This window comes from Rhinopithecus bieti, unplaced genomic scaffold, assembly GCF_001698545.2.
Source record: "Rhinopithecus bieti isolate Rb0 unplaced genomic scaffold, ASM169854v2 scaffold_35538, whole genome shotgun sequence".
Lineage (NCBI taxonomy): Eukaryota > Metazoa > Chordata > Mammalia > Primates > Cercopithecidae > Rhinopithecus > Rhinopithecus bieti.
In genome coordinates, this window is record NW_016815913.1 from 4087598 (window position 1) to 4112896 (window position 25299).

At 39.0% G+C, this 25299-nt stretch overlaps 1 protein-coding gene and 1 pseudogene across 2 annotated transcripts in view; both read right to left on the reverse strand.

Annotated features, from left to right (window-relative positions):
• Nucleotides 1–615, reverse strand: LOC108516597 (60S ribosomal protein L12 pseudogene; annotated as a pseudogene). The gene has a single exon (XR_001881878.1). The product of XR_001881878.1 is annotated as a 60S ribosomal protein L12 pseudogene (transcript).
• The window catches only part of LHFPL6 (LHFPL tetraspan subfamily member 6), a 272648-nt gene that overhangs the window by 187536 nt on the left and 59813 nt on the right, over nt 1–25299 (reverse strand). The gene's annotated exons all lie outside the window — the stretch shown is intronic.

Here is a 25299-nt window from a genome sequence, read left to right on the forward strand (position 1 = left end):
TTGTCAAATGATCCTTTATTGAAATACTTTCCTTTGTGCTTAACTGGCTGGGCATTCCACAGCACCACTGTTGATGTCATCTATGATGTCATGAGGGTGGCGGCCATCAACATTACAGCCCACAGACTGGGCAGTCCCCAGGATCTCTTTAATGGTTCCAGAGAGTTCTCTGGCTAAGGATCGGTGCCGCATCTGTCGAGCAATGTTGATGATCTCATCAAAAGTGATATTCCCACTGTGTTTAATGTTTTTCTGTTTCTTTCTGTCTCTTGGTGGTTCCTTGAGGGCTTTGATGATCAGGGCAGAGGCAGAAGGCACCACCTCAATCTGGGCCTGTCTGTTCTGAATGGTCAGTTTCACTGTAATCCTCAGGCCCTTCCAGTCACCCGTTGCCTTGGCAATGTCATCACCCACCTTTTTCGGAGACAGACCCAGGGGCCGATCTTGGGGCCAGCGCAGAAGTGGCACCGACTTCACCTCCGGTGCACCTCAGGTATACGACTTTGATCTCATTGGGGTCGAACTTCGGCGGCATGGTGGAGGCGGCTGGTGTCGGATGAACCCGGATTCGGGACGACCGAAGAAGGTTGCACCTTTGACCCTCCGAGCCGAAAGCCGAAAAGAGATTACCTATTTTTAAATGACCTCACCATCCAGGGTTGCATGTTACAATACCTATGTGATCTTTCATCTTGAATTGAATCTTAGCAAGCAGAACTTCAGAGTGTCCTGAAATAGCAATTATTATATACAGCTAAGTTCTACTGTTAACCTATCATTTGCTGTATGTGCATTACATGTACACTTCATGTGCGGAAAGGGAGATTAGTGGTTTACGATTAGAATTAGATTTCCTCTAACATATCTGGAAAACTTCTGGCTTAATTAGCAGGTTTACATCGATTGGTCAGTAGCAGTTACAAAATTTTACGTAGCAATAGGGCTGCTGATAAGCTATCCAGTGGGCTGGGTTTGTTGTTGTTGTTGTTGTTGTTGTTGTGTGTGCATTAACCACACCTACAGAGAAAGTGATGAATTATATGCTTTCCTCAGATTACAGAAGTAAAATGTAGTCAAGATAAAGAGTCATTATCTATCCAAATTTTCAACATGTTTTACCGTGCCTATTGCACAGCAGCTGAAAGATTCTTGATTGTTGGCTTGTTTTGCAGATTACTTTTTTCAAAAGGCAGAAGGGAGCAAAAAGAGAACTTGTGACCAGCCCAAAAGGAAAACCAATTAGTGAAGTGAAAGTTAATGGAATCCCGAATGAAAGTGGCCCTCTCACTATTCTCTTTTACATCCCGCCCATTCCATTGGCTTCCGGATTGCTTTCACTACAACCCCTGCCTCAACCCAAACCCCTAGTACACACACAGCCTCTTACTAATCCACTATGTGCACTACCACTGCCGTGACTGTTTTGCCTTCCAACTTTTGTCACGTCATTTTCCTCTCCCAAAGACAAAAATCTATCTTCTCCTTAACAAGCACTTAACACTTACCATGTGCCAGGCACTGTGCAAGAGATTAACAAATATTAATCCAATACATCTTCACAAAAACCTTTAGGGGTAGTTGATATTTTAACTTCATTTTGCAGATAGATAACCTGAGGCACAGGTTTAAGTAAATTACCTAAGGTAGCTAAGATTACACAGCTAGTAAGTGGCACAGCAGGATTTAAACTCAGGAAGTCTGGCTCCAGAGTCCATGCTCCTAATCAGTACACTGTTGTTAGCATGGCCAAGTCCAAGTTTTAAACCCAACTCTCCAATATTATTGTGTACTGCACTTTCCAAAGCACCCATGCTGTGGTGATAGCCAATATCTTACTGTTCCACACACAGCCTGCACTAATCCCACTCCACACACGCAGGTGACAATCTCATGGCCTGCACAGCCCTCCACATCCCTTTTAAGGTTCGGCTTGCACGTTGCCATTCAGATATAGCCTTCCTATTTCCCCAAACAAGATCTATTTCTTCCCATTTCAAATTTCCCTTGGTCTACCTATATTGAAGAGAAAATTCATCATGGTTTATACATAATGACCTGTATATGTGTTTGTTCCCTCCTCCCCGACAGGCAACCACAAATAGAAACCACACAAAAAAAGGGTTTTGTTCTTCTTGTTATCTGCACAGGATCTAATATAGTGTCTCACTCTTGATTTCAGTTGCATTAAATTTGTATGGACAATGTAGAAATGTTAACAGAATGATGGCATGATTAGATGGATTCATAGCTGGTAAATCAACCTTAAAGAATGGGTAGAAACTAACAAAGTTGGAATACCATATGAGTAAGTACCTGAAATCAGCAATATTCAAATGTAAGATGAGGGAAATACAACTCAAAAGTCTTTGTAGGAAAACAAACAAACAAAAAAATCACTTGCCTCAACTCTTACTAACTGTATGATCTTAGACAATTTACATAACCACTTTGGGCCTTTATTTCATCCTTTATATAACATCATGCTTTACAACTGGTACATGTAATGTGCCGGTTATGCAGAAAGTATGCAGTCTCTGTTAACTATCACTGTTATTCCTATTATGGAGGGTTAGGTTTCTGAAAACTCAGTAAACACCAAACAATATGATACGACTGCTAAAAAGTTAGTGCAGGCTTAAGCCTAACAGATATGAAGACCCAGGTCATAAGAAGAATGATCCAAATGGACTCTTCACTGGCAGTTCCAGGGAACTTTGCAATGAGATGTAACAGCCCGAGAAACCTTAGGCACAGAATTTCCTATTTTATCACTGCCTACTACCACCACTGCTCGCTCTGTAACTAGGTATATCAATACACTACCCATTTATTTTACAAAAGATTTAAAAGTGAGTAAAAGTTCCAGAATCAAGGCTGGTATTAGAATAAATAAGACAAGAAACACAGAAAAGAGGTTAATGGCATAGATGTTAAGAGGTAAAGAAAGATTCCATAAATAAGCTGGTGAGCTTCAAAGGAAAGTTAACATTATTTTAACATTAAAAAGAAAAAAAAATGAAGATATGTATTATGGAGCAATAGGAAAAGATGGCAGAGTACAAATAAAAGATAATGAAAAGCAATGCCCAATGCCAGCATGGTTAAAATACAAATAGGTCACACTTTAAAGAGGTAAAGAAAGCACAGATGATAAAGATTATGAAATAGAAGCACAGATAAAGGGAAGAAAGGGGCTAAGAGAAGTAGGAATGCCACTGTGCTCAAGAAGTAAATATTCAACAAATATCAATTTAGTATGTATTTTGAGAAAAAGCCAGTCTATACTGATTTCCTATAGACTGGATTACACTCAGTGCAAGCATGGTTTAATCAGCAGGGTTTTGGGAGTTCTGTTTTTGTTTTTAGGAAAGGAGCGACTCGCTCACAGGTAAGGCCTATAAAAAAAAGCATGAGGGAAAGGGAGCTGTCTCTAAGTGGGTCCATTAAAACCACATTTATTTATACACCTTTCAAGATTAATTACAATTTCTATCATACAACTTGCAGGAACTAGACCTATTTGAAGCTGGTATGAGTGTCTGGCTCAAAGTCTCACTGAAAGAGAAGGGAACAAGGTCTTGATTCAACCCTCTGTAATATTGTGCAGGTATCTTTTGATCCACAGGAGGTATATTGTGCAAAGGGAAGAGGTATTCGGGTTTTTATAAAACCCCCGTCTCCTTTTAGGTAAAAGCACTTTGAAAGAATCGCACCAATATCAACCATGCTTGATTGCTCTGCTCCACACCGACTATGTAGTAGTGGATTTAGGGGAACATGAGACAAACAGGCCTCCTGCTATCACAGAATTTACAGGCCATTAGGGGAGATGGACTTTAACAAAACTAAGGACAGAAATAATTAACTAAATTATTTGTGCTAAATGTTATGAGGAAATAGAAAATTGCACTAAAATTGCATGTAACTGAGGGTTCTAACCAAGTCTGGGGTATAGGGATGATGAGAATATCAAATCAGCAAAGGAAATAAAACTTACTGAATTATTCTATTTTCTGCCAGGAGTGACAACTTTGTCACGCTGCTGATGAAAAAATGGGAAGAAAATAAGCTCATCTGACATAAATGGAAGAGAACATGTCTGGCAGAAAAAGAAAATGTATTTGAGGACCACCTATGGTAAATGCTCAGGGCGTTTGAGTTCAGTGCAAAGGAACCAGAGAAGAGACACACAGTCCATGTGCGGAAGGTGGCAAGAGGTGCTGCCAATCGCTTTTTTTCCAATCTCGAAGCAGCCCTTTGAGCTGTCTGCTTTTTTGTTTTGTTTTTTACATTTTTAAGATCTGAGTCCTATTTCTAACTCTCAGATTCATTTAAGAGTCATTTTCATTACAGACCCCAATCATGGGTTTTGTTTCTGAGGTCTCTGCCTGAGAAAGACTATTGTCTTTTTTAACACTCAGGCTTCAGTAATGAAAAGCATTGTAACATAGTTCTCCTTCTGACTTAAAGTTTATACTAAAGAGATAATGAAATAACTAATTTTCATAAAAATATCTTTTGTTGTAATATCATATTTCTGGAAGGATATTATCTAACTTGACAATGAATATCTCTGCATTTAATATTATCTTAAGACTTCATGTGAGTGGTAATAAATGTAATGTCACTCACTAATTCAAGATCAATGGCTAAAGGGTTAATTTAAATAGCATGAGGCCACTGGAAACAGAGGGTGACCAGTAAATGTCACTTAAGGGCCTGCATAGCCTTGCATCTTCTTTTTGACTTTGAGGAACAGTGACAATAAAAAAAATACTAAGGATGGTCAAGCCAAAGAAATATGGCCAAAAGTCATATCATGAATTCAAGGAGCTGTTCCCTTTTTTAAGCTGATCCACTAGGAAATGTTCATAACTGTATGCTGAAAACCAGTGCATGCAAAAAGCATTTATTATCAAATACAGTAAAATCATAATCCTCATAAAAGTCTTGAGGTTACAGATACGTAATCATAATTTTCCTTTTTTTTTTTTTTTTTCCTAAAACTCAGTGGACATAAGAAGGTTAAAAAGAAATAATGTGTCACAGAAACAGAATGTTATCTAATAGGCACTAACCCATAACAAAAGCAACATCTTAGATAGAACCAAGTCCTCCCAGCTAAAATGAAGGCTCTCACCTTCCTCCTACTAAAACATTTTTCATAATATTATTGTGTGCTGGTTAGGAATAAATACATGCATTATCATATCCCCAAATAGACAGAAACCCCAAAATAATCTTGTTCAATAGACAGTAACCCTATATTGACTGATGTAAGCCCCAGGAACTTATTCACTGTTACATCCCAAGCCCCTGGTACAGCGATTAGCATACAGGGTACTTCATAAATTCTAGTTGATTTGAAATGAACTGAACTACCTGGTAAATAGTAGGTACTGATAGGAGACAGGTATGTAGATATAGATATACATGATACAGATATAGATGGCAGGGGTTGGAGGGAGAAACTAGTTGTTGTACCAGAAAGAAGAAAACAAAAATCAAGCTACACTAAAAATGACACAAATACCAATGTTTTAGAAATGGTTGGGGTTAATGCATAATCATGATTTTAAAATATTGCAATTGCAACCAATAACAAAAGTAAATCTATACCTAACAAAATGAAGATGGAGAGAATTCACTGGATTTGCAATCTAGGTTCTTTCCACCAGTCTAGTGCTCTGATGTGTTACTCTGCATTCAGCCAGTCATTTCAAGTTAGTGTTCAGCATCAGATGGGCTGATTCCACACGACAAGGTTACAGACTAGAACAGTATCTTCTGAAGCCAAAGATCCATTCATTCTGCCCCAGCTCACTCAGCCTTCAGATACATCAAGCTACCCCCAGAGTAGGAATTAGAGCTACTGACATCACGTGCAGCCTCATTTTACATCTGTAATTTCAAAGGCTTTAAGTGATTCTTCACTCAGGCAAAACTGAAATGTTGAAATGCACATCAATCCTGGATTCTGAATACCCTCAAGAATCAAACGGTAGATTCTGAGAAAACTTTGCCTTAACTTACTTTTGTTCAGAAAAATCAAACTTCGAATTATGTATTTATTCCAGTTTCAAAATGACATAATTAACAAGTTCAAAAATCTGTTAAATGGTACTACAGGGTTTGCACATCCTCTACTTTTAGAGAGCAGCTTTTATGACTCCGTCTCTGTAAGTGCTGGTATTTACCTTGCTCAGTGACTTCTGATACACTGAAAAAGTAAAAATTACTAGAAATTTTGCATTCTAGGTTAAAAGGCGTTTATGTTTTCCTTTGTCTAATCATAAAGATTTCTTACTGAATGATGACTGTTATGATGCTTGCATTCTGCTTCGTGTCTTTTTTGCCTTAGCTGGTACCCAACCCACCATGCTTTCACATACATCTCTGAGAAAGAGGCCTTTCGCCCTCATGCATTGCCTAAGGTGATGTGCTTCAACCAACATCAAGAAATACCACGTGATAAGCAAGGTGAGCTTTGTGGACCATTAGCACAGTCCTCAGGAGAAGAGACAGATAGCTGCAGTTGGAGCTGACTTCATGTTCATAGATTTCTGTCTCCTGTCCATCTTTGAACAACTGACAACATGGTTCCATCTGTTGTCCAGAAAAAAAAAAAAGCATACATTCTACAATCTAATGAAACCTAAATATACCTCCTTGGGCAGCTGATAACACATCTTGATTTGTTTCTTCTTTCTTTTCTACAACAGATATGTGCTGCTAGACTTGGACCTACGTGGTTGAGGTCAATGCCATGGGATGCCACTGCGCTCCCAGAAGCGGAAACCATTTAATGTTCTGTGGCCAGAATAGACCACGTCAGGTTTCAAGTCTAGCACTGAACCCAAGAACTTCCTGATATGGGAATCAAATTGAGGGTTCCTTCTGGTTATATTCCCATGATATTTTTTGTTTCCTTGTTACTTAGCTTTTATAGTACCTGGGCTCCTTGTGGTTATATACTCATCATTTTTTTGTTTCCTTGTTACTTAGCTTTTGTAGTTGTTTTTAACCTTCCCAAATAGACTACAAAATTGGCTGGACAAGGAAAAACTCTCATACTTCTGTTATTTTTTAATCACAGAAACTTTTCTGCACATGCCAGGGATTTAACCAAGTTGTCAGAAGTATACATTTGAGAACTTCTAGCAATTTCTATTTCTAAATTAATCTTAAATCTTTAATTTCTAAGTTAAACGTGTTTCTATAAGATTCATGATCATAAAACTTTAAGCTAGAAATATGCTATTTTATCTGACCTGACTCCTAGTTTTTAGATTTGGTAGCTCATGAACTACTTCTAAATCATATAGAATCTCATCTCCTTCCACTTCATATGACCCCCGCAAGAAGGGAATTCACCATTTTGGCTTTTGCTGTTTTTTTGCTAAGAAAAGAGATCTACTGATTCACACTATGAATCACGCCAGCTCAAACAGATGGACTCTCTGGCACGCTCCTCACTCTGGATCTCAGCGCCCAGGCCAGCTCCATACTCACAAATATGCTCTAGTCCTCTACCATCTCCCCAAACCAGGCTGCATCTGCCTCTGAATGGGGGTGCTTACTGCCCACTCCTCAACTCTATCCTTCCTCTCCCCTGTGACTGAAAAAAAACTAACATCTGTATGTGCGCAAGAAATTAAAGCACATCTAATAAGGTCCCATGCTCACCTCCTAGAGAATTTAAAAGAGGCCTGGAGACCCCAAAGAGGAAGAGCAATGAAAAGCCCAGCAGCATCCTGAAGAGCTCAAGTGCCTGGCTGTCGGGCATCCCTCTCTCCCAGAGGCCAGCTATGAAAATAGGCCAGTGTCCCCGTGAACGCTCACTCACCGTAGTGCCACTTTTACAAATAAACTCCCACGTTTCCCATCTCTGTCTATGATACTAAAAATGATTTCCATTTTAGGGAAAGTGGCAGGCAAGATAAAACATAGTGGAAAATAGAATTTATGAGTTGCTTCCCGCACATCTGGGCTACAATTCTTGCACTTGTCACCCCTGTTGACAAGTTTAAAATAAAACCATGATTTTTATTTTTAGGTCCCAAGATATTCTTCCAGGAATTCCCTGTAAATTCATTTTCCCCTCTGGCAGGAAGAATTAACACAACCCAGAATGAATAATACATTTATTTATTTTGTTGCTTAGACACTTTCAAAGGGAAAAAAATGTATATGGCTTGATTTTCAAAGAATTACTCTATCTTGTCAAAAACAGAAAGATGGTTAAGGCAGTGCAAGTTAGCTTCTGTTTAAAACAGCTGGAGGGCAAGCTAACTGTTTCCCAGGACCCACTGTGCCGAGATGCCACTGCCAAAAAATAATGTACAAAATTCATCCCAATTCCCTTTTTTTTTTTTTTCCTGTTTCTTGAGACTGAGTGCCACTCTGTTGCCCAGGCTGGAGTGCAGTGGCACGATCTTGGCTCACCTCCCAGGTTCAAGTGATTCTCCTGCTTCAGTCTTCTGAGTAGCTGGGATTACAGGTGCCCGCCACCATGCCAGGCTAATTTTTCTGTTTTTAGTAGAGACAGGGTTTCTCCATGTTGGCCAGGCTGGTCTCGACCTCCTGACCTCAGGTGATCCACCCACCTCGGCCTCCCAAAGTGCTGGGATTACAGGCATGAGCCATCACACCCGGCCCAATTCCCTTATTTCTATCTAAATATATTTAACGACAGAGACCTTGTATGCATTTATTTAATATTCATGAGTTCCTACTATGCTCAAAGTCCTAGGCAGGGGATAAAAAAGGCTACTAATGGATGAACACCTTAGTAGGTTCATACTTAGTGTGTAAGACACTGTACTGCAAATATACAAATATGTTCTCATTTAAAGTCTACAGACACAGTAAGAACAAAGAATAAACCTTGTTGGGCTGATTTAGTTGGATGTTCTTAAATACAACACACAAATGGGGAATCCGAGATTTAGAAAAATTAACTTGCCCACTAGTAGGAGGGGATGCTTCAAAGTCTATTCTACTTGCACTTTTGCTGTTTCCAATTTACTGAGCTGTTTGTTGGGAAGCAAATAAAAAGTAAGGTCTTGGGACTTGCATTTACAATCCAAAAGGAGGAAACACACAGATAATGAGCCAGAACACAATGCAAAAGAAAAAAGTGATAACGTAAAAGAAGTTTTGCAAGAAGTGTCAAGAAGAAAAAGGTTTTATGAAAGAGAAAATTTTATTCTGAAGTTCATCCAATGATTAACTTATCCAAACCAAGACTATAAACGGGCACTGCCTGTGTGCTTAGTTCAATGCATTGTGCATAGTAGGTACTCAGTAAATAACTGTTGAATATTGGACGAATGTGTAGGGTTCTTTGAGTGAACATAAAGTGGGAAGAGGATTACTAAAGAAGAGAGTAACTAGCTGGGTGCAGTGGTGCACACCTGTAATTCCAGCTACTCCAGAGGCTTATAAAAGAGGATCCCTTGAGCCCAGGGACCCAGTCAGCCTGGGCGACAAAGTGAGACGTTGTTTCAAAAAAGAAGAAAAAAAAAAGTATTAAAAAAATCAAAGAAAAGAGTAGTGTATGTAAAACATGGGGACATCTAAGATGCCCAGATCCCATTCCATGAACTGAAACAGAGTGGGAAGGGGAGTAGGAAGAGAGGTGCCTGGAGGTATGCATGGGGGCAAAATGGAGCACCATATCTGTCTGTACTTAAGGGCTTGAACTTTATTCCACTTGGTATGAGGAGACATTCTGCTACCGGAGAGTTTCCAATGCAGGTAAACAAGATCAAAGTCATCACACTGCACAAATTCAAAGGGCACCAGCTACTTTATATTCTAAATGAATAGTGTCGCCTTGGAACTGCACAACTCGTAAGTCCTAAAAACTTGGATTGGATAAAATAATCCTTGGATGAACCTCAGAATAAAACTACCACTTTCATAAAACCTTTGCCTTCTTGACACTTTGTACAAAATTCTTTTACATTATCACTTTTTTCTTTTGCATTGTGTTGTGATTGCTTATTTCACCTGTGATAAGGCAAATGAATGATACTGTATATTTGTGACTGAACCTAGGGAAGCAGCATAAGGAAAAGGGCCTAAAATTAGCCATGAGACTCCAAACTCCCAACTACATAACATCGCAGGAAAAAAAAAAAAAAAAAAAAAAATCCCTAGAGGATGTTCATTGTCAAAACTGCAATGCTGATTACAGAATCAAGCAGAAACTCCACTGAGATCACTGTCTCCAGCTTGCTACAGATAGGGGACATATTCACTTAAGAACTGTAACAAAGGTGGGCCAGGGTGCAGTGGCTCAGGCCTAATCCCAGCACTTTGGGAGGCCGAGGAGGGTGGATCATGAGGTCAGGAAATCGAGATCATCCTGGCTAACACAGCAAAACCCCATCTCTACAAAAAATACAAAAAAAAAAAAAGTTAGCCGGCCGTGGTGACGGGCGCCGGCAGTCCTAACTACTCGGGAGGCTGAGGCAGGAGAATGGCCTGAACCCAGGAGGCGGAGCTTGCAGTGAGCCGAGATCGTGCCACTGCACTCCAGCCTGGGTGACAGAGTGAGACTCCGTTTCAAAACAAAGAAAAAAAGAATTGTAACAAAGGTAACATTCGGGCCAGGCGTAGTGGCTCACGCCTGTAATCCCAGCAACTTGGGAGGCCAAGGCGGGCGGATCACGAGGTCAGAGATCGAGACTATTCTGGCTAACACGGTGAAACCCTATCTCTACTAAAAATACAAAAAATTAGCCGGGCGTGGTGGCGGGCGCCTGTAGTCCCAGCTACTCGGGAGGCTGAGGCAGGAGAATGGCGTGAACCCGGGAGGCGGAGCTTGCAGTGAGCCCAGATCGCGCCACTGCAGTCCGGCCTGGGAGAAAGAGCGAAACTCCATCTGAACAACAACAACAACAAAACAAAAACAAAAACAAACAAACAAACAAACAAAAGGTGACATTCATGAGGTGTCTACACTAATACAAGCAATATACACTTAACTGGCTCTACTTTTCACAGAGTAATTATTTGCAAGTTAACTCATGCCAGGGTCATGAATTACAGCTAATGAACAAACTACAGCTTTTTCCAATGATTCGTTATGAGAAAAGTTTTTTGGCAGAACTTAAGAGTATATATTAAAAGCAATCTAAATGTAGACCATACGCTAGTGACATAACTATTAGGAAACATGCTTGTCTGAATATATTGCATGTCATTGTAATAGAAAATGGGCTGTGCTGGTGGAAATGGCCTTTATGCAGATGAGAATTAATAAGCCTCATTGTCTCTGTGTAGATAGCCATGCTTACATTTTGTTTCCCTTTGGACACATAAAATTTTAAAGATAGTAAAAAAAATTAGGGTGTGCCTAAAAAGAGAAAAGGTTATTTTAAATTAACAAAATGTACTTTGGGGGTCTCATGAGATTCCAGACAATGCAAGCCAAACTATTCTGGGGCCACCAAAGCCTATACAGTTGGAAATAAAAGGGTATAGAAGTACCAGATTTAAATTGGAAATTCCACTGATTGAGCATTAGGTCATAAAAGCTACTCAGACTTCAGGTGGATTCCTTCTAAGATCCACAGCTTCCCATCCGCCCCTGAACACTAGATGTGTGGGGCCAGATGCTGTAAAAATCTTCTACTGACAGAAGTGTGACCACCACATCAAGAGCACAGACAATTCAACTAAAGAGTATTTTGCTGGACAAATATCATATTACAGAACATAACTGCATAATTCAACCCCTCTGCCACAAGTACGCTGAAGAAAGGAGAGTCATGGGGAAGAAGGTCACGTGACATATGCCAACACCCTGAAAAGCACTTCAGGGTGTTAAAAGCAGCCACGAGACAGGTTTGGCTTTGGTGTTTTCAAGTATAGTTCATGGGCTTCTAATTTTTCATTTTCTGTTATTGGTTTATGTTTCCAAAAGCCACATTTCAGTTGTATGCAAAATATAATGCCAACAGTAGGAATGTAAAACAGAAAGTCTGGAAATTACCCCTGAATCACCTTCCCTTTGTTCCTCTCCCTGGGTGTTAGTGGCCTCCTGCCTAATAATCCTGCCTCCCTCCAGCATTCACCTACCCTAAACCCTTTTTTGTCCTGCTGTCAGAATGTTCTTCTTAAAGAACAACACTAATCCAACTCCTGCCCTAAGACCCTGCTCAAAAACTCAGTGGTTCTCAAGTGCCTACCAAATTGAGTAGCCCTCCACAAAGCAGCCCCAGCTGACGTTTTCCATCTCACAACCACCGCTTCTCGACAAATACCAGCAATAGTTTTTTACTTATTTTTGCTGCTGCATCACCATTTTTTCCAGTAAAATCCTACCCATAGTCCAAATAATACAAAGCAGATAAAAATGGTGCCCTGTTACAGTATGTTATTTCATATATTCAAATTTATATCATTTTATTTTCATAAAGACAAATATTGTCCTTTTTACTTGTACCATGTATATATCCCATGGGACCAAATGTGCAGTATTCCTCTAGACCTTTAAAATAAAGTAAACATGGTATCTTCTATGAGTTAAAGTTTGAATCAATCACAATGGATGAGATACATAGTCATCCTTAATAGAAACAGAATGTTTTCTAGACTAGTAAAATACAATCTAATTGTAACCCTATAATGCTGTCATTCCAACTTATGTTTAGAAGAACACTAGGATTCCACAAAACATAGAGGTTCTGAAGAAACTAAAGTTATATGACCCGTTACTTTTCAAACATACTGCCTTTAAATCATCTCCCACAACTTTTTTTGTAAGAATTCCCATTAATACATGCTTCCTGAAAAGCACTTTGGAAAATACTGCTATCACCAACTTTATACTAACCAGTCCCATTTTAAGCCACAGACATTTCTCAAGCACAGACTTAAATAAAGGAAACAAGAGAACACATTGCAACCTTGGACTCTAGGCTGCTCTAAAACTAGTCATTTGTATCTTCAGTATTTGATTCCAGAAGATAGTTAAAACATGTGGGTGGCCCAAGTCCTTACCAATATCTGGGTATATGGGTATATTTGTTAGGACACAATCTAAGCTGTTGAAACAAAGAATACCCCCAACATGCAGGGGCTTAAATGAGACAGTAGTTTATTTCTCTCTCAAGGAATATTCCAGGGTGGTAGGGTGGCTCTGCTATCTTCAACATGTGGCCTCCCTCTTGAATCCAAGATGACAGCTCCTGTTTCTACCACCACATGCATGTCTGAATACAGAAAAGGAAACAGCAAAGGAACACACACCTTTCTTCTAAAGGCATGGATGGGAAGTGCCCCACATCGCTTTCACCCACATCTCATTGACCAGAACTTGGTTAGCTACCACACTTAGCTGCAAAGGAGGCTGACATAAACTCCCTAGCTTGGATGCTGATGGAAAACCACTCATCTCTGCTCCCACATCTCTGGCAAATACATAACCAAGTGACGCGGAAGGGAGTCCTCCCCACCACTGGAGTCCATGCCGAGAACAGAGGTGTTCTAGTGTGCTTTCAGAAGGACTTATCTACCCTATTTCTATAGCAGATTGGAAGACACGGGGTCTTCCATATTTCCACATCTGAAGCAAGACAATAATGCCACAGATACTTAGCAACTCCTTTGCCACCATACACAACATTCCACACATTTCCAATTCCCAGCTGTCAAGTTGCCAGTGAAGAACCCATATTTGAATGGTGGGTGGGGGTGACAGTCATAGTAATTTTAGGGTAGAACATTGGGTTGCACATGTAATTGGCTCACATCCTCAGTATAAAATACATATGTACCCTTGTTGTTGCCATCCTAGTTAAGAATGTTCAGAAATATCAAAAACAGACTGCTTTCCTGGCATAAGTTCTGCAGAAAGAAAAATTACATCTATAACGCCAAAGAAGTGATGTTTTCAGGCATGACAAGTGAAAACAAGAGATAAGTCTTTTAACATGAAACTAACCTTGAGGCAATTTGGCAGTATTTGGAACTACATATATAAATTTTCTTTTTTTTTTTTTTTTTTTTTTTTTTTTTTTTTTCAGGAGCCTACAGGACAAATGGAACTTGAACCTGTTCCAATAGCAAACATTTCTTTTTATGTTCTTTAGGCAAAGGAAATTGAAGCTTTCTTGTTAATCCTCCTGCCCTCACCCAAGACAGGTTAAATAAAATATGTAATCCATTTGCATAGTACCTAGCGCATGGCAGTTTTCAAAATACAGTGGTGTTAAGCATCCCATATGTGATTCTGTGGTACACTAACAACAGAAACTAGAAAAAGGCAATTACTGGGCTTCATATATAGGTCATATTTAAATCTTCCCTATTACATAATAGCTCTGTGTTAATATTCCAAAATCTCAAAATATATTGTAAGTGAAAAGTCAAGATCCAAAATGTGTAAACAGTACATTGTTATTTATTAAGGAGAGACAGGAAGGGAAGGTGGAAATTATTAAATGCTTGTAAATGCATTGCACACTTTTTGAGTGATACTCAAGAAAATGGGTAAGAGTGGTGGAGACCTGGGGAGATGGGGGGAAATGTAGTAACAGAGATGCTTTTACTATATACCCTTTTATACTTTTATAATTGTGGACCACATCTATGCATTACCAATTCACATAAACTAAAATTTAATAATTATAAGCTTTTTCTTCTCATTGCCACCTGTGCAACCATCACCCTCTCACTACTCACTTTATTTTCCTAGGGTTTCCATAACAAAGTACCATAAACTGGGTGTTTTAAAACAACAAAAATTTGTTCCCTCACTGTTTTGGAGGCTAGAAGTCTGAAATCAGGATGTTGGCAGGGGCCATGCTCTCGGCCAAGCCTCTAGAGGATGATCTTTCCTTTCCTTGTCTAGCTTCTCACACCCCCGGGCCTTTCTTGATTTGTGGCAGCATAACTGCAATCTCTACTTCTGTTTCCATGCAGCATTTTCTCTGCGTATCTCTGTCCAAATTTCCTTCTTCTTACAAGGACATCAATCATATATTGGAGAAGGGCCCACCCTAATGACTTTATCTTAACTTGATTACATCTAAACAAGGTCAAATTCACAGGTACCTGGAGGTAGGACTTTAACATACGTTTTTGTGAGAGGCAATTCAGCCTATAACACTAACATAACCCACATCATCACACACAACATTTTATAGAGCTTCTCTGTCTCTTCTTTTTGTTCCAAGCTCAACACAGCAGAGTGGCTAGGTGAGCCCAATGATCACTTATCTTATTCCAAATTTCATTAAGGAATAACTATTACCTTATTAAATATAACAATTTTAAAGATTAATGGCTGGCACTGTAAAAACAATTAAAATGCATTTTTTGGTGGAAGAAATTTAGATAAAAATTCAAAAGAACAGAAGGTGGCTATTTTTGTGGGAATCAAGGTCATCATATATCACCAAATAGGAATTTCAGGCACTGAGTCAGGATGTTCTATAAATTCAGGGACAGTGTACACATTCTGTTTTACTAGCTATCATTTTTTACCTGGTTGAAGTTGACCTACATAGACATGTGTGCTATTACATTTTATAGCTAAATTAAAGCAAATAAGAAATTAACTTGAAGATTCATTAGAGACAAAAACATCATTCTTCTGCTGTGATTTTGCCTCTTCTTTTGAGAGTCATAATCACCTGTTCCTAGTTATTACAGTGAATAAACAATCAAGCTCAGGACATAAATGAGCATGGGGTCTGGCAGAGACCGTTAGCATTCTAAATAAATAACTCAAGCAAGGAGAGATCAGAATAAATGTAATCAACCACTCACAAAACCTATTTGATTACCTGCTTCAGCTTTCTATTTGACACTACATAGGAAAGGGAAAATGAGACATGCTAACCTCACCCCATTCACTTTATGCATTCAATGTGTTTTCATTATCTAGTTGGTAAAAGATCTGTTTGCCAGGTCACAGCTCTAAGTTCACAAGCAGCAAGTAGTAAACTTTCAGTATCAAAATATTTTTCCTATAGAGCAAGTTCTAAAATTTGAAAGAAATGTACATTGCAAGGCGCCACTCTTTGACATTCGAACACTCTTGTTCAATTTAATTACACATCAGGTGATTGCTGAAGGTAGGGGAACAAGAATTCAGAGAAAGAGGAGTCATACCAGTTGCTTTTGAGGACTAAGTGTGACAGCCACGGAGTTGTACCACTCAGATCTCCCTTCGAGAGGTGAGGAGTCAACAGAATGAGCATCAGTTGCTATATCTCCAGGCTCTCTGCACTCATACCAAAGCTGTGCCTCTTCCAAGGCGCTCCCAGCCAATGACTGAGCACCGTGAGGTCACTAGATTCAGCCTTGCTGCCCAACTCATGGCTCTCTTAATGCGCAACTCCTGCTCAGGGACTCCTGGTGGCCTAGCTGAGATCTTTTCAGAACCACACTGAAGTCTGGAGCTCTTCCTGCCCAACTTCTTTCCTTCTCTCATTCCATAGGTTTCAGATTATTGCCCAGTCCAGCACCTCTCCCGATCTTTTCCTATCCTTCCCCCTTTATCTTTCATCAGTATTTCCCTCTCTTCACCCAAATGTCTTGCACATCTGACCAGCAGAATGCAGTTAAAATTCTACTTGAACTAGTTTCATAGTGAGTCAGTCAGTAATCAATCCAGTTCTGATTTACCTCTTGTCTACTTAAGACCTCAAGGGCAAGTAATAGGTAGTTTGCTTTTAAGCAGTCACTTTTCCTAAAACAATGAAGCATGATTTGTTATTTTTCAACTCCTGACCCTTAGCTGTCACCTCTCTGTACCTATTCTAATACATCCACATCCAAGAGAAGCTCAGACATTTCCCTGAGGTATTAAGAAGCTGTTGAGAATGTTCCCTCCACAGGGCCTGTTCCTCTGCCCCTGTCATTTTGATTAACTGTCTTCCTACTGATGGGAGCCTGTCAAGCCTTGTGGGAATTTTTAAAGTTCATTCATGGTTCTCTGTTTGCAGTGTCTTCCTGCCTTTCACTCTAGCCCTCCTCTTGCAAAGGCCTTAAACACATTCCTGCCTGAAAATAATGGAACAGGTTGGGCCACTGGCAGCTCTAAGTTCACAGTCCTTGGCAAGCACACCACACAAGTCCACATGGCTTTAGGTACGATGCATCAAAACCTAGATCCGGGCTATACAAGTTTATGAACCAGGGAAATAATATGTATAAAGCAAAAGAAGAAACTTACACTAACACAACAAAAGTCCATTTTAAAAGGTCACAAGTCCCAGCATGTGTCTGCCTCTGGCAGATTTATCCTTACAGGTACAGAATATTTCATGCCAGGGAAGTAGATAACACTAGGAAATTTCAGGGCTTTAAAACTGCATTCAGATTTTTTAATGGTGATAATTACCTAAATGTACTTGTTAACTTACAGCATGGGGTTTTCTATCTAAGTCTCAATAATTACAAGTCCTTTAGATTTCTTTCACGTCTCATTATCAAGCTTTACCACCTTCAATCATTTTGTTGCTTTTCGCTGATATTCCTGTACTTAAAAGGAAAGACATACAACAAAAACAAAACCCTCAACAATCACAGAACCCAAACAAAGCACAATTATCAGGAAAATAGGCCTACCCCCATTCTGCCAAACCATTACAAACTTTCATGGAGTGAGAATATACTTCAGGCACAGAACCACTGAGAAAGCAATGGAGAGTCAAGATCAGGTTACCACACAGTCTAGAGGGCATCCTGGAACAAAAATGGGAGCAAGAAATCAATGTCAGGTAGCTAGTTCAGCTTCTAGCTCTTTACTTCTTGTACCCTGAATGCCATTTTTCTTTTTTGTTTCTTTCTGTTTTTTTTTTTTTTTTTTTGAGACGGAGTCTCACTCTGTCACCTAGGCTGGACTGTGTGATCTCGGCTCACTGCAACCTCTGCCTCCCAGGTTCAAGTGATTGTCCTGCCTCAGCCTCCCAAGTAGATGGGACTACAGGTGCACACCACCACAGCTGGCTAATTTTTGTATTTTTAATAGAGATGGGGTTTCACCATGTTGGCCAGGCTGGTCTCGAACTCCTGACCTCAGGTGATCAACCTGCCTTGGCATCCCAAAGTGCTGAGATTACAGGTGTGAGCCACCACGCCCAGCCTATTTTTCTTATCTTTAAAATAATTTGTTGACTAAGCTAATGGTCAAATTTAGTGTCACTAATAGTGACACAAATCTTCAGATCTGATGCAGATTTTAGGATCCCTTTGCACGATTTCTTGCCAACCATGTTTAACCTGAATTCAATTGAGATCTAACTTCCAGTTTAAGTAAATCCAGGTCAGAGAGGCACATACTAGATGATACCACTCAAAAGCAATCAAATATATTCCAGATATATTCTATGGGACAAATGGCACAGCCTTTTCAGGAGTCAGTGTCATGACAAAAGGAACATATCTTGATTAAAGGAGACGGGTGACACAGACACCAAATGCAAGGAATAATCCTGAATTAGATCCTGACTTGGAGAAACCAGTTGTAAATAACATTTTGGAGGCAATTCAGAAATTTTTATATGAATTGGTATCAAATTTCATTGAGAAAAAACTATTACTTTATTAAGTATAATAATTTCAATTTGGTTACACAGCAATATTATTTTGAGATACTCAATAAAGAAATTAGGAGTAAAATATAAGGATACCTGCAATTTACACTAAAATATCTTTATATAAAGTGTGGTTTATTCATCTACCATAGAGTTATTCATCTACTCTAGATGGTGAACTTTTTAGGGTAAGAGTAAATATTTTAGGCTTCATGGGCCATATGGATTCTGTTGCAATTACTCAACTTTACCATTGTGGCATGAAAGCAACCACAGACAATACATACCTGAATGTGCATGGCTGTGTTTCAGTAATGCTTTATTAATAAACACAGAGGGACTCACAGGCCATAGTTTGCCCACCCCTAATCGGCCCTTTCATTTAAAAAATAGAAGCTGGGCTTATGACAAACATAGTCCTTGGCCCCAGTTAACAGCATGGCATTACCTTAGCCTTTTAGTTCTTTTACTTTTGCATTTAGAAAAGTAGGAACATATGGTTTCATATTATCTGCCAAGTGTTTTCTTGCACAGCTAGTCTTTTCTCTATCATGTGACTTGCAGATTTTATTTTTTCAAAAAAAAAAAAAAAAGCAACATGCCTATAAAATGAAATAACCATATCAGAAGAAAATTGAACTCTTCAAAGGCTCTTTCATCCAATGAACCAAATCACCAGTGATCTCTGGTCCTGGAGCTGATTAGTACTTGAACAGCTTTTAACGATAAGTGGGAAAGTCACTGGGCCCTTCACCTCATTTTACCACTGGAACCCAACTCATTCTTTCAAGTCCTCTGGATACTGGCTATTCAGCAAATCGGTATTTTCCTGAACAATATGCTGCACATGCACGTGACCTGGGAGAATAAACACAGGTGCCACTGGGGAAAATGAACTCAGCTAATCAGCATATACCATAGGTGAGGTCAGTATCTCTTACCAAGCAGGTGTAGATTCAATTAAAATGTGTGTTTGTCTGTCTGGATGCTCATAAATGAGCAATCCTTTAACAATGATTCCCACAAACCCAGACTGCTCTTCAAGATGACATTAGAAATATACAAGTCAATATTAAATATTTACAGGATTCATCAAGTTGCCCCTTTGGTTCAGACTGCCTATTAAAAGTTTACCTATAATAGAAAGCTTTCATCTATTCAGTTTGTGCTCTGTCATTAAAACTGCATGTAATACACTTTTATAGAATATGGCATATCATGAAACCCAAATAGGCTTAGTTCTTAAAAGAGTTTCATATGGATGATAAGTAAAAACTGAGAGAAAATTCATGTTATATAGATTCTCTATTAATAAAAAGAAAGCTAAATTGTGATTCAAATTTTTTAAAAACCCACAGTGTTAAGACAGCCTATAAATTCTTTGGAAATGAAGGGTGAGGGTGGAGGGGTGAAACTCTTGCCAAGTTTCAAGGTCATAAAAGCAGTTGAAATAAAATATAAAGCTATATATAGAACCACAAGTTTCATGATAATATACTTTATGGTTCAAACTAGGCAGTAAAGTAGGATACTCATGAAAAAATACCATATTAGAGTCTTCTAATTATTTATGTATTAGTTAGGATTCTTAATTTAAATTGACCAGAAATGATATAAGAAAAAAATTCCTAATTTTAAGTCTTGTTAGAGTGTTGTTTACAGAAACATTATTTATTTTTATCTGCTTTTAAGAATCTTATCCACCTCGGGGCATAATATGTATATTACTAGATATACTACTGTATTTCTACAATAATTTGTGCCACGAAATGTATGCTAATTTGACAAGAGAAGGGGAAATTTATCTCTCCCCTAACACAGCAGAAAGGATTTTCTGATGGAATATTAGAAATATCTGTAATCTGCTTACTATAACAAGTATTTAACCCACTGTGTAAGTTTTGGGGGTTAACAATTAACTTTATAATTATAAAATAGTTTTATGCTTCTGTAAAATAGGCTTCCATCGGACAGTACTTCCCTAAGAGTTGAAACAATTGTTTTAGTGAGAAAATAATAGAAACATACTCCTTTCAAAGTATTTTAAGTTGCCAAACCTCTGTTTAGCTAAATTGGGAATACCTCTTTCTTTATTAACTTAGATAAAGAACAGTTTACCAAAGAGCAAAAACAAATGCATTTAGAAACTGTTTTCTCTCAAACATTTAGAACACATGTTAATAGAGAGAAAAACTATAAAATGTACATTTCAGTGTTGAAGAGAAGTTTAAAATGAAACAAGAATAGTTAATACTTAACAAGTACGCGGTCAGCGAGAAACAATTATACTAGACATACACTTTCTATACTAGAGAAGTAAGCCTGATAAGATTAGTAAAGGTTTATTTCTGCAGAAATGTAGCCAGTGTTTTGTTAATGACAATCATCAGGGTACACAGCATGGGAATATAAGCCACCTCTGGGAAGCCCAGTATTGCTCCTGAAAGCATCTTCTATCTCCCCACTCCGCTGGGCCACTACTGAGTAAATGGATCTCATGGACACCCCAGTGGAGAAGAGCTTGGTTTGGGTTGCTTTAAAGACATATCTTGAACACCAGTGAAGTCCATTTTTCCATGTTTGCTTGTTATGAAAAAATTCAGACAAAAATACAAGCAAAACTCAATTCTGCAGACATATTGCCCCATCCTAGCGTTCAAAGCTCTCCACAGGCCCTCCCCTAGCTGTGCGACATTGTGTCATTGATCATGCAGCCGGGCACCCTCCATAACCTGCTGCCGGGATTGTTCTTACCATTAGCCTTCATTCCCTACCTGAAGGCCTTGTCCTCTAATGCTGCTTCTCTGAATCTTATTATCCTTCAGGACTCAACTAAAGTCCAATGCACAGACTTTACTAATTACTCCAGCTCGTGAGGATCATCTCCATTCACTCTCACTGACCTTAAACACACATCTATTGGAGTATTTAGCCTATTCTTTGTCTATGTGTCTATTCCATCTCTGAGCTATGATCTGCTACAGAGCAGGGATCACCTTATTTATTTCTGTGTCTGATCCAATGCCTAGAACATTGCCTGACATGTAGCAGAATCTCATTTAAAATGCATGGGACAGGTTGGCTGGTCGCGGTGGCTCACGCCTGTAATCCCAGCACTTTGGGAGGCCAAGGTGGGCGGATCACAAGGTCAGGAGATCGAGACCATCCTGGTTAACACAGTGAAACCGCGTCTCTACTAAAAATACAAAAAAAATTAGCCGGGCATGGTGGCGGGCACCTGTAGTCCCAGCTACTCAGGAGGCTGAGGCAGGAGAATGGTGTGAACCCAGGAGGCAGAGCTTGCAGTGAGACAAGATTGCGCCACTGCACTCCAGCCTGGGTGACAGATCAAGACTCCATCTCAATAATAATAATAAAAATGCATGGGACAGGTTACCAAAGGTGTATCAGGGAGGCCGAATAGAAGGAAGGATTAGGGAGACTCCTGGGATGCTGACAATATTCTGTATCTTCACCTGAATAATTGTTATGTGTGTGTTTGCATAGTTAAAATGTATTGAGCTGTGGGAAAAAATTGTGGAAGAAATAAAAGAATGAACTAGTGACAGAAATTACCCAAATTAATAAATATTGCAAACATGGCCACATGCTCACTGTTGTTTCAAGTAGCACAATGCCAGCTTCGCCATTTAGTAACAATGAAATATCCAAGTGACAATGACAATATAAGCACAGAAGCACACACAGACACACACACCACAGAATTTCTTTCCCATTTGGCTCATCGCTCCACTGTGCCTCTTCTGCACCTGCCACCAGCCCAGACCATGTAAGAAGGCTCCACCCCTGACTTTGTAAGACTGTTTAACAAGCCACTCCACTGTCAGGAAGCCAAACCTCTGGGAGAACCTTTTTGCCATTGTGGGAATCCACCCTGCCTGAGTAGGCTGAAATCCCCAATTCTCTGCAACCTCCAACATGATTTAATCAACTTTCTCTTCAGTTCCCTGTCCTCTTGCACTTGGTTCAATTCAGTTCAACAAATACTTGTTGAGAATGTTATGTGCTAAGTCACATGGGTCATAATGATGAAAGGAGGTGTCTCCAAGTTTTTGTGTGTGTGTGGCAAAATATACACAACATAAAATTTATCATTTAAACCATTTTAAGTATAAAATATAGTGGCACTAAGTACATCCACGATGTTGTACAACCATCACCACTATCCATTTCCAGAACTTTTTCATCTTCCCAAAGGGAAACTCTATACCAGTTAAATACGGGCTCCTTGTTCCTCTCTTCCTCCAGCCCCTGGTAACCACCATTCTCTTTTCTGTCTCTATGAATTTACCTATTCTAGGGACCCCATATAAATGAAACCATATGATATGTGTCCTTCAGTGTCTGGTTTATTTCCTTTAATGTTTTCAAGGTGCATCCAAGTTGAAGTACTTATCAGAATTTTATTTCTTTTTAAGGCTGAAAAATATTCCACTGTATGTATATATCACATTTTCTTTAGCCATTCACTCCTTCCTATTTTGGAGGAATTTACTGTCTAGCAAAGGAAAGCATGCCAGTTCTTGCTCACTAGTTTGCAGACCGTAGTCCAGCATCTGTTTTCTTAAACCTGGAACCTTCCACCAAAATTCTTTGTGTTTGGTTTTTGCAGGGAACACATGTGACTCTTCCACCTCTTTATCCCACCATCTATCATGGTGCTGGCACATAATAAGCACCCAATTAGCAGTCATTTATTAGTGCATGAAGGATGTTCCCTGGGGTCTTCTAAGAAGTCTCTTTCTGAAGTTTCTTTTACTTCATCATAGTCCCTACTTTTGACCTGTCACTCATTTTCCCTGCAAAAGACTAATGGATCTGGCCCCTGCAAAATAAAATTTTTACAAAACTCCTCTCCTCAGCCCAGAGAAAAGAGTATCTACAAGAAATTATAAGTACAAATGGTGCTGGGTTGGGAGTCAAGAGATGTGAATTTCAGTCCCAGCTTTACCATGACATAACTATGCCAAGTCACAAGCTCCTCAGGTCTCAGGAATCTATGACTGTAGCCTAAAATAAAGGTGTTAACTGGTCCTATTCAGTTATAAACTTGCATAATGCCAATTTGCATAAAGCAGACAAAGCAATATCTTGATGGCATGTCTCAGACACATCTGGAAAATGTCCAAAAAGCTTCCTAAAAATTCTTGTGATTATGAAAAGAGTTTACTTACAGCTTCTTTAGCAATTCTACTATGTCCTTTCTTTTATATTTCAACTACTTGGAAAACTATCATATTCTTTTATTTCAGTGGGGCAAGAGAGGTACAATTTCCAGTTGGAACTAGACTGTTTAGCTATTATCATTGAAGAGTAGAAGAAAATGAAGGAAAATAATATTCATTTTGTCTAAAAACTTAAAGAATTGAATGGAGATATTACCTCTCTTTTGGCAAAAAGAGATGGGAAATTGATAACAAGTACAATTTGAAAGAAAATTGTCTGGGCTCTTTCACTGAGGAAGAATTTATTTTGCAGTCAGCGTTGGCTAGTACATTTTGCCACTATATAATTTTTCGCAGTTCGAGAAACTTCTCCGAATGCATGAGCAGGAAATGAGCTCATTTGACACTTTTCTAGCTCATACAATGCTATTTCAGCTATTTGCAGGAAACAGATATGAACTGGTAAAATCTGAAAGGGGGGACCAAAAATGAAAAGGCTAACAAATAGAAGCTGGCCTCCCAATGATACAGAACTTTGCTTCACTAAGCTCTCCCTGAACCCAAGGAGCTCCAAGTGGCAATCCTGAGAATACCTTTGTTCTCCTCAGTGGGTGATGACAATGAGATAATCATCACCAACAAAAGTAATGCAACTTAAATGAACAGAAACCCTCTCAGACTACATTGAATGGGAATGATTCTTTCCTTATAAAATAATAAACATTAATAATTCACATGCAAAGGACGAAGAAACCTACAAGAATCTGGTAAAAGTAGTTATACTACAATAGAACTATCAATGGGAAAAGTCCTAAGGAATGAACTGGATGGCAAAAACTGTTACAGTACAAAAAGTTTCAAGTATTCTCTCATGGCTAATTTTGCACCGTTCATTGAATTAATTATATAAAAGTCATTTAATAAATAACACCACACTTACTACAAATAGGCAAACACCCAATTTAATTTTCAAACCAAGATTACTAAAGATAAATCAAAAGTGACCAAGGGTAAGTGGTCAGAAATCCAATAGAATAAGCGCAGAGAGAAGGAATCCTAGTTGGTACTGGCTCCCTCACCACCTCCCTCCAGCTGTACCATATTGTGTCCATTCCTAAAATGCATCACTTTTACACCCTTGAACACTATCCACCATGCAGACACTAAATGGCTCTGAAACCACTGAACAGATAAATAAGAACACAGATAAATAAGAACACAGATAAATGTGATCACAGATAAATAAGAACCCACTTACTAGCTCTGGGATCTTGGGCAAGTTACTAACCTCTCTCAGTTTCATCATCTTGACAATGGAAATAATAATAGTAGTAGGGTCATCCCTCCCTATCCATGGGGGATTGGTTACAGGACTCCTGCAGATATCAAAATCTGGGGATGTTCAAGTCCTTGATATGAAATGGCATAGTAATTGCATATACATTACATACATCCTCTTGTATACTTTAAATCACATCTAGGTTACTTATAATATTTAATATAATGTAAATGCTACCTAAATAGTTATTATACTGTATTTTTAAAATTTGTAG